Here is a 9,662-nt window from a genome sequence, read left to right on the forward strand (position 1 = left end):
AGTGTGACAGTAAAATAATGAAGGAGCTTTGTAATTAACTGGCCTAATGGACCTCATGTACAGAGTATTTGTGGCTAAAATCATTATTATCTTCAGAGCACTGGAAGTCAAACAGGCAGATTTGAAGCGTGATTCATCCAACTGTCAGCATGTTAATAGCCTGGGAGAGGGATGGATGTATGGATGGATGGATGTATGGATGGATGTATGCCTGTCTTCAGCAGCAGTTGCGTTTAAATGAGCAGATGAATGGAAATGCTGAGGAGCAGCCACCATTGGCCCAACCCTTATTATCTGCAGAGGAACAAGAAGAACATGGAGTTGGATTGTCAGGTTTGTTCATTTAGATGTTTAAAAGACAGAAAACAACAAGACATGGCAGAGCCTTGGCCCTGGTGATTATCTCCTGTCTTCTTCTTGCTGGTTGTTACATGACAAACCCTTCTTAAGTAGAACACCACATCTAAATATGCAAATAGACTTTACTCAGTCTGCACAGATGTGTTAATTTAACAGCAGGTGGGTTAAGGCATGTTATCCTCGACAGGTTCATTACAGGTGAGCGTGTTCAGGCTTCACTCATCGCTCCAAGGTTGACCTCATCTCTGTTATGCAGCAGGAGGTAAAGCGGAGTGAGGCACTGCCAGTACGATGACATCGAGAGGCGCCTGGTCTGAGGTTCAAACCTGCTCTCCACAAAACCAATGAATGACTTCACAGAGACTTTGTCCAGTATTTTTACAGTACAGTCTGCTTTTTTCTTTTCTTTTTATGAGAACTGTCACCCGTGTCCTTGCTGGTGGGACGGTTGAGGTCCACAGTGTAGTTGTGTATAGAACCCTGATTTTGTAGGAAAGAAGTATCAGACAAGCGGCTCAGAGTTCTCACCTTGACTGTTCAGGTACACACATTCATAGCTGGAACTGGTGCTGTGGGAAAACCAGTTGTTGTAATCAAATGGTGTGGCATCGTCCCACCTCCAGAAGTTCTGAAGAACCAGAACAGAGGAAATGCACTTAGCTGCTTCCTAACATTCAGTTTGATAATTAGTATCATAGAACCACATGACTGAAAGGACGTCTGTGCACACAAAGGAAAATTAAAACACTGTCCCCACTCAGATAGATAAATACTTGATCCCCGAAGGAGACATTTTGCTGTCTGGCAGCAACACATCCACACATAGACACATAAAAACACATAAATAAATAGTTAAATTAAAAATCACTGACAATAACACACAGATGTTCAAACAGAGCTGTTATAAAGTCTTATAGCAGAGGGGACAAAAGACCTCTTACAACCTGAGGTTCAGCTTTTGTCATCTTAGTATTTTCTGGAGCCCAACCAACATGGATTATTTGGGGGCTGATATGATACAGATATTAGGGAGTTAAAACAAACAAACAAACAAACAAACAAACAATTTTCACACACACACACACACACACACACACACACATTCTGACCATTTTCTTATCAAACCCTTTTGACAAAGATGTAACTGAGGCTTGACATTTTACAGTTTAAAAGTGAGTGATATTATTTATTCAGTCAATTTCTATATGGGGTCACTCCATTCAAGGGGCAGAGCTGGAGCCTATCCCAGCAGTCATAGGGCATGAGGCGGGCACACTCTGGACAGGATGCCAGCCTGTCACAGGGCCACATGTAGACAAACACATTTGAACTGTATTATAAATGACTATAAATATACCCAACAACTAGCCAGCATCTGTCATGATGCCTTCAGTAGGACTGGCACTTGCAGTGTCGCATCATTAAGGATTTGCATCAAATAGACTTCCTGTCTATTTTGGCCCCACCCAGCTGCCAACAAAGGGACCATTTGTCTCTTGTCACTATAAAATTCCCACTCTGATTGAAAAATGAATGGCAGCTCTTTGCTTTGCCTCAGTCTCTTGCATCGAACATGACCAAGAGGTGATGGGGGTTCCAACCATGCTTGATAGCACTGTAAACAATACCATCAGAGCGCCCTCTGCATTGTTTATTTGGTAAAACAAAGATTTCATATCGGCAAAAATAACAGTTTGTGGAATACTCACATTAGCTGATGTTACTGGCCAACCAATATATCGGTCAGGTTCACTGTTGGGCAAACTATTCATGACAGTTACCTTTTTTTTTTCTTTTTAGCTCTGTGTGAATCTTACCTTGAATCTGTATCCACCGATCCAGGCGGATACAAAACGAGACCTCCAGACCAACTGCTGCAGAAAGCTGTACTCCTTCAGACTGTGGACTGAAGCCAGACTGGAACTCAAACTCTCACATAGGTACTGGTGAGGAAACACAAAATGTCACATGAACAATAACAGCAGGCAGAGCAACAGATGACAAAAAACCCCTCTGTAAAACATGAGAATTTGGAGATAGATGTTGGACCTCCTGATTTGCTCAGGAAAACACGTTTAATTCATCAAACAAGAAGGCAATGCTTGTGGAAGGGGAAAAAAATTATATAAATATAATTGATTAAGTATGTCAGTACTGACTGAGCTGATCGGTGTAAGAACACAGTGTTTGTACTGGGAGTTTTTCTGGAGCCTCAGAATGTGTGTTGTTCTAACTGACTCCTCAGATTGATGAAGTTGTTGGACGTCTTACATCTGCGTTATCCCAGCTGTAACTGATGTTGACCACCAGAAAGCACTTGTCTTGGAATCGCTCCCATCCTCTCGGACAACGTCCTCCTGGAAAAAAAACATCATGTCAGTGGACAACGGCACAGTCTTATTTTAAACCTTTAACCCAAAGTTTGAAAAAAAAAAAAAAAGTCTTCTGTCAGTGTTCCTAAAACAATGTTATGGGGGAAATCAAACAATTGCTATAAAAATGTGAAGTGCAACAACAGGACTGTAAATATGGGATGTAAAAATTTTTAAAAAGGAGACAAACAAAGATCAATTAATTTGTTTACCAAGACACAGTGAAGTCGCTGGTTCAAGATCTGTGATGTCTGGAGAGGAGAGAGAACAAACCACAAACACACAGACTGAGTTATCATCATTCCTATGTTGCAACACAACACTTCATATATGGTTCTTTATTGTTCTTGAGATGGTCTCACGTGGAGCGCTGCCCTTCAGCTGGTATGGCTGAACATTACCGGTGGCACCTGCAGTCAGAGAGACAGAGAGCAGGACGCTGACTGCAAACGCCGACTTTGACCCCAGTATTCATTATATTAAAATGAGACGCTGACCTGCCATGGAAAGTTCAGTGATTTCATCTGCTGGAAAAAGAAATAAGAAAATGATGCCTTCTTGCATGAAATCATTGGACTCTTTTTAAAACATTTTCAGAAGACAAACAAACCGCCGACCTGAGGCTGGAAGTTCAGCTCCCACCTCTGCCTCTGGTTGCACTGAAAATATACAGTGTAAAGATGAACACTTGGTATTGATAGAATTCTTTTAAGCAGAAGAAATAAATAGTTATGAACTGAGCTAAGATTAAATGACATTCACCTTCTGCGTTTTCATCAAAATCATCATCAAACAGCATAACTGAAAAAGGAGGAAAAGGAAGCGCTTTGGTTAATGTCTGTTTTAATGTGCACATACTATGATGTATACTACACACGGTACACTACACAACTACTGTCATCAACCAGACTCACCAGGTTCTTCTTCATCTGGGACTGTGTCGGCTCCTGGGATACCTGAAGGTGAAATAAAAAGATAGATATGGTTAATGCCTGTATTAATGTGCCATTGTACTGTTAGTACTGTACTGATGTACTGTTTTAATACTGTGTCAGTTTGTACCATTTGTCATAAGGTAATTTGAAAAATGTGGTTTTTATGTAGGAGACATTACTGTCTAGTACACGAACATTGTACTATATACTAAGTAAAACACTGTACTGAGGGTAATCAGATACTCACCGATATCAGCTGTGTTTACTGGGACAGCATCATTTACTGGTACATCTGGAAATCATCATGTGACAGATATTATTAATGTGTGCGATAATATGGTTTTGGTACTAAACATGCGGATGGACTCAAAATGAAAATTAGTTTTTTTTTTTTAATGGCCAAAATCGTCGACAGTGGAAGCATTTAAATCAGGTTTTCAGTATGTACAAATATCTAATATCTGACTTTTTGAGGTTGAACTTGCTATTTTCAGGGTGGTTGTCATCTTAAACCCAGCATTTCTTTAATACTTAGTAGAAAAACATTAGAAAAAACTGTACACACACCTGGAGAAATCAATTGTTACTGTAAAATCATGTCCCGTGAGGCTTCATCACGGCGTTGCTTTGCGCCATGCGGCACTGCCGCGACGCGCGAAGCCTCCGCTCCTCTTTCCATGACAAAAACTCCTGTAACAGTGGAATGTGCCGTTCATTTTTAAACTGGACGCTGTCTTGATCCAGTATGTCATCTGACTAGCACAGGAATTGTGAAAAGACGTGGACATCAGCACTTTTCCGGCACATTAAGACAGACGTGCAGAGGAGTTCCGCATGTCACGGTGCAGCCGCTCGGCGCAATTACGGCAATAGTGTGGGACAACTACATTTTGTTTAAAAAAAATCACAACAGTTGTATGACATTGAATACCCCAATCATGTTTTGATTATTTTACTGATATTTTATTCAGAGATATTTTAAATCATTAGAAAAAACGTTTCTTTACCATTCATTTTTATCATTGAAGATCAAAAGTCTGGGTGTGGGACAAGCACAAAACAGCAATATTTGCATATAATGATGCTGAAAAAAGGTGAAAAAGTCATCATAGACTACTAGAACAAATTTCTTAACACACTTTCATTGTAAAGATAACTATAAAAGTGTGAAATTTCCCCTTTTTTCTGTTTTTCATACAATATGATCAAAGGACATAATAAGTGCCCGTAGTCTAAGAATCACCCTTTTATTGATTTTCAGATTTTTTGCAGATGATGCACTTGTTTACAGTCAGACACTGACCTGGATCTTCGAGGTTTTCTTTGAGAGTGTCTTCCACTTGCAGTGCTAAAAGTGAAAAAAATGTCTGATATCAACTCCGTGCAGTTATATAAAGAGCATATATGTTAAAAATAAAGGTAAACTGAATCTGTAAATGTGTTAAAGTCAGTACTGGGCACAAATCAGATAACAGCTAATTATCAAAGCTCACTTTTTTCATGAGCAGATTAGCTTTTTGGCTAACATTGAAAACCATTAGTGGACCAATTAGCTCACACTAAATGTAACTCTACTAACTTTAAATCAGCTCATGTTTCTTGAAGAAAGTTTAGCGGCCAAACATATTTGTAAAAACCCTAAAATCAGGTTTGGTTGTACTGAATCCAACACATCATGTGAAGGAAACAAGTATCACTGTGATGAACAGGAGGTCAATTAATTAGATAACTGAAGTTATTTTCCATGTCTATATTTATTATGTCTTAATATTTCTTTTGCATTAAATACTTTCTGCAATGTGAATAAACTAAGTCAAATGGAAACCACTTTTAAATTTCATTTGTTCATTTAATTAGTTATGTACCTTTTGACCATAAACTAATTTAACTAAATGAAACTAAAATGTCTGTAGAGACCCTGATCATGTACTCATAACAAGATAATGGTAATTAAAAAAGTGTATTTGTACTGAGTCTAGAATACACACACACACACACACACACACACACACACACACACACACACACACACACACACACACACACACACACACACACACACACACACACACACAAATCACTTTATGAAACATCTGGAAAAAAATAACTTTTTAATGATATTCTGATTTTTTGCAGATGATGCACTTGTTTACAGTCAAATACTGACCTGGATCTATGAGGTTTTCTTTGATAGTGTCTTCCACCGGCAGCGCTATAAGTGAAAAAATGTGATCAACACCTAGCAGTTATGTAAAGATCATATATGTTAAAAAAAAATGAAGATAACCTAAATCTGTAAATGTGTTAAAGTCAGTACTGGGTACAGTTTAGATAACAACTAATTATCAAAGCTAACTTTTTGTCTTGAACAGATTAGCTTTTTGGCTAACATTGAAAATCATGAATGGATCAATTAGCTCACACTAAATGTAGCTCTACTAACTTTAATTCAGCTCATGTCTTTTCAAGAAATTTTAATGGTCAAATAATTAAAATCATTTTCCATGTATATTTTATGTCTTAATATTTCTTTTCCATTAAATACTTCCTGCACTGTGAATAAAGTAAATAGAATGGAAACTGCTGTTAAAATTCATTTGTTAATTTAAAGATCTATGTACATTTTGACCATAAACTAAATTATCTAAAATAACTGCAGACACTTTTAATATGTACTCATGACAAACATAATGGTTATTAAAAAAGTGCATTGTACTGAGTTGATCTCTCTCTATCTCTCTCTCTCTCGATCGACACACACTACACACACATACATATCACTTTCTGAAAGAACTGTCAAAAAAGAAACTTTTTTAATGATATTTTTGCAGATGATGTATTTGTTTACAGTCAGACACTAACCTGGATCTACAAGGTTTTCTTTGATAGTGTCTTCCACCGGCAGAACTAAAAGTGGAAAAAATGTCCGATAAACACCGTGCAATTATAAAGATCATATATGTTTAAAAATGAAGGTAACCTGAATCTGTAAACGGGTGATTCTTAGACTACGGGCACGTATTATGTCCTTTGATCATATTGTATGAAAAACAGAAAAAAGGGGAAATTTCACACTTGTATAGTTATCTTTACAATGCAAGTGTGTTAAGAAATTTGTTCTAGTAGTCTATGATGACTTTTTCACCTTTTTTCAGCATCAGTATATGCAAATATTGCCGTTTTGTGCTTGTCCCACACCCAGACTTGTGATCTTCAATGATAAAAATGAAGGGTAAAGAAACGTTTTTTCTAATGTTTTAAAATATCTCTGAATAAAATATCAGTAAAATAATCAAAACATAATTGGGGTATTCAATGTCATACAGCTGTTGTGATTTTTTTTAAACAAAATGTAGTTGTCCCACACTATTGCCGTAATTTCCACCACAACACTGCAATGTCCCTAAACAGTTTGTATGAAAGATTATTTGGGTAGTTTCTATGGAGATAAACAGTGACATCAGAGCACATGTATATAGCGCCAAATCACAACAAACAGTTGCCACAAGGCACTTTATATTGTAAGGCAATGGTGTGGTGGAAATTACATTTACAAGGCCAATAGTGCCCGTAGTTAAAGAATCACCCAAACATGTTAAAGTCAGTACTGGGTACAGTTATGCTAACAGTTATGCTAATTATCAAAGCTTTTTTCCCCATGAGCAGATTAGCTTTTTGGCTAATACTGAAATCCATTAAATTCTTTCTGTACTGTGATTAAACTAAATAGAATGGAAACTACTGTTAAAAATTCATTTGTTCATTTAATTATCTATCTATCTATCTATCTATCTATCTATATCTCAATCACACTTTCTGAAAGAACTGTCAAAAAAAGAAACACTTTTCAATGATATTCTGTTTTTTTGCAGATGATGCATGTGTTTACAGTCAGACACTGACCTGGATCTACAAGGTTTTCTTTGATAGGGTCTTCCACCGGCAGAGCTAAAAGTGAAAAAATGTCCGATATCAAGACCGTGCAGTTATATAAAGAGCATATATGTTTAAAAATGAATGTAACCTGAATCTGTAAACATGTTAAAGTCAATAATGGGCACAGTTCCACTAACAGCTAATTATCAAAGCTGTCTTTTTTCCAATTAGTAGATTAGCTTTTTGTCTAATACTGAAAACCATTAAATTCTTTCTGTACTGTGCATAAACTAAGTACAATGGAAACTACTGTTAAAATTTCATTTGTTCATTAAATTATTTTCTGTACGTTTTGACCATAAAGTAAAATTAACTGAATGAAACTGAAATAACTGTACACACTCTCAAAATAATGGTAATTAAAATTGCATTGTACAGAGTTGTAATATTTCTTTTCCATTAAATCCTTTCTGAGCTGTGAACAAGCTGTATGCACGATGGAAAGTACTGTTTAAATTTAATTCGGTCATTTAATTACAGTGTTCTTGTACATTTTGACTATAAACTAAATCTTGTGCATGTTAAACCATCTCTTTTTGGACGCTTCATGTTTACATTTCAATGTATTATAATTTCAGCTCTTTATGTGTGTTTTAGGGGGGTTAAAGCCCCCCATCCAAAAAAGACAAAGCTAAATTTGTAAAATAAAAGTTATCGATTATCAGTTGCATGAGAAAAATGTTTTAGTGGTGTAAATCATTATCATCACACCAGAGTCTTCAGCTGGCAGATTAATGCTTATCAACATGAACTTTGGGTTCGCCATGCGTACCACCGGATTAAAGTAAAGACGGGCGCTGTTTTTAGTCACTTAATTAATCCTGGCTGCATTTTGGACATAATATGAACTACACCAATCAATCAGTCATTAGCGTCAGGAGGCAGGTGCGCTGAAAACAGGCACACTGGCATTTAAATGGCAAAGTCAAGTGAGAGGTTTTGTGGTGAGAAAACAGATCGGTGCCCGAACCATCAACGCAGATCATTTAAAGTCCACCAGCGCTCGCCGAGGTGACGTAGTCAGTTCACAGTTTGTATTTTTCTATCAATTTGATTTTAAGTTGTTTCTATTTGAGTGTCACTGTAGTTTGAACCCCCCCATAGGTAAAGTGTGTGTGATTATTATATCGATATATAGATCGTATAACTGATCTGAGGTTAGTTTACCTGCTACAGCACCGACACAGACTCCAACACACAGGAACGAGACAAACAGCTGAATCTTCATCATGATGAACGTCTGAAAATAAGGAACAGCACATTTATACTTTGTTACATTCAAACAAATATTAGTTTTTTCCCCCTAAAATGTAACAGAGCAATTTTCAGCCAAAGCTTTGATCCAATTCAAAGCAAATAGGTTTGAGTTCTGGAAATGTTTAAAGGATTAAAAAGCCGTAATAACGTCACTGAGTGATTCTCACCGTATTCAAATAACTGTCAGGTACGATCTGGTTGCTCTTTATATTTAGTGTCTGTCAGAAACGTGTGAGTCAACTTATCAACAAGGTCACTGATAAGAGTCATAAAGACAGATTACAGAACTCAGTGTGGCTGTAGTACATTAATATCATGTCTTTTGATCTCTCTTGGACCCGTATGACAAAATAATCATTTACAAGACACAAAATATCAATTGTGATGTAAGGTTTGAATATGTAGCCTGAGAATGTTCCTGAGTCACAATATGGCGTTGAACCTGCTCTCCAGTAAACAGTATAGTCATTATACAATACGAAGCCAACTTGACAGTCTCAATTTGCAATAATTTACTGCCACACGCCTTTGAAGTGTGCCAGTTAAACTGCAATACATATTCCATTACTGGAACTTTGATTGGCCAAAGTCCTGCCAACATTAAGGCATGCTAGAATTTTAATTCCAATCCAATCCAGTTGATTATTAAAAACAACAAGGTTGACCAAAGGGCTGTACAACAAAGACATAAATAATCACATGGTAAATAACAGTGGCAACAATACAAGTCTTTAAAACAGTAAAATCATCAACCCTCTAGTCAAAAGCCAAAGAAAACAAATATGTTTTAATGCGAGATCTA

At 36.9% G+C, this 9,662-nt stretch overlaps 2 long non-coding RNA genes across 2 annotated transcripts; one reads left to right on the forward strand and one right to left on the reverse strand.

Annotated features, from left to right (window-relative positions):
* Positions 1 to 219: 219 nt before the first annotated feature.
* LOC117502119 lies at positions 220 to 2,975 on the reverse strand. The gene is made up of 5 exons (XR_004558185.1): positions 2,945 to 2,975; positions 2,632 to 2,717; positions 2,178 to 2,303; positions 889 to 988; positions 220 to 294 (listed from the first exon to the last, which is right to left on the reverse strand). It is a non-coding gene; the product is annotated as an uncharacterized LOC117502119 (long non-coding RNA).
* Positions 2,976 to 5,131: 2,156 nt separating this feature from the next.
* LOC117502120 lies at positions 5,132 to 7,741 on the forward strand. The gene is made up of 3 exons (XR_004558186.1): positions 5,132 to 5,232; positions 5,316 to 5,320; positions 7,731 to 7,741. It is a non-coding gene; the product is annotated as an uncharacterized LOC117502120 (long non-coding RNA).
* The last annotated feature ends 1,921 nt before the right edge of the window (positions 7,742 to 9,662 follow it).

The sequence above is a fragment of the Thalassophryne amazonica genome, chromosome 20 (assembly GCF_902500255.1).
Source record: "Thalassophryne amazonica chromosome 20, fThaAma1.1, whole genome shotgun sequence".
Lineage (NCBI taxonomy): Eukaryota > Metazoa > Chordata > Actinopteri > Batrachoidiformes > Batrachoididae > Thalassophryne > Thalassophryne amazonica.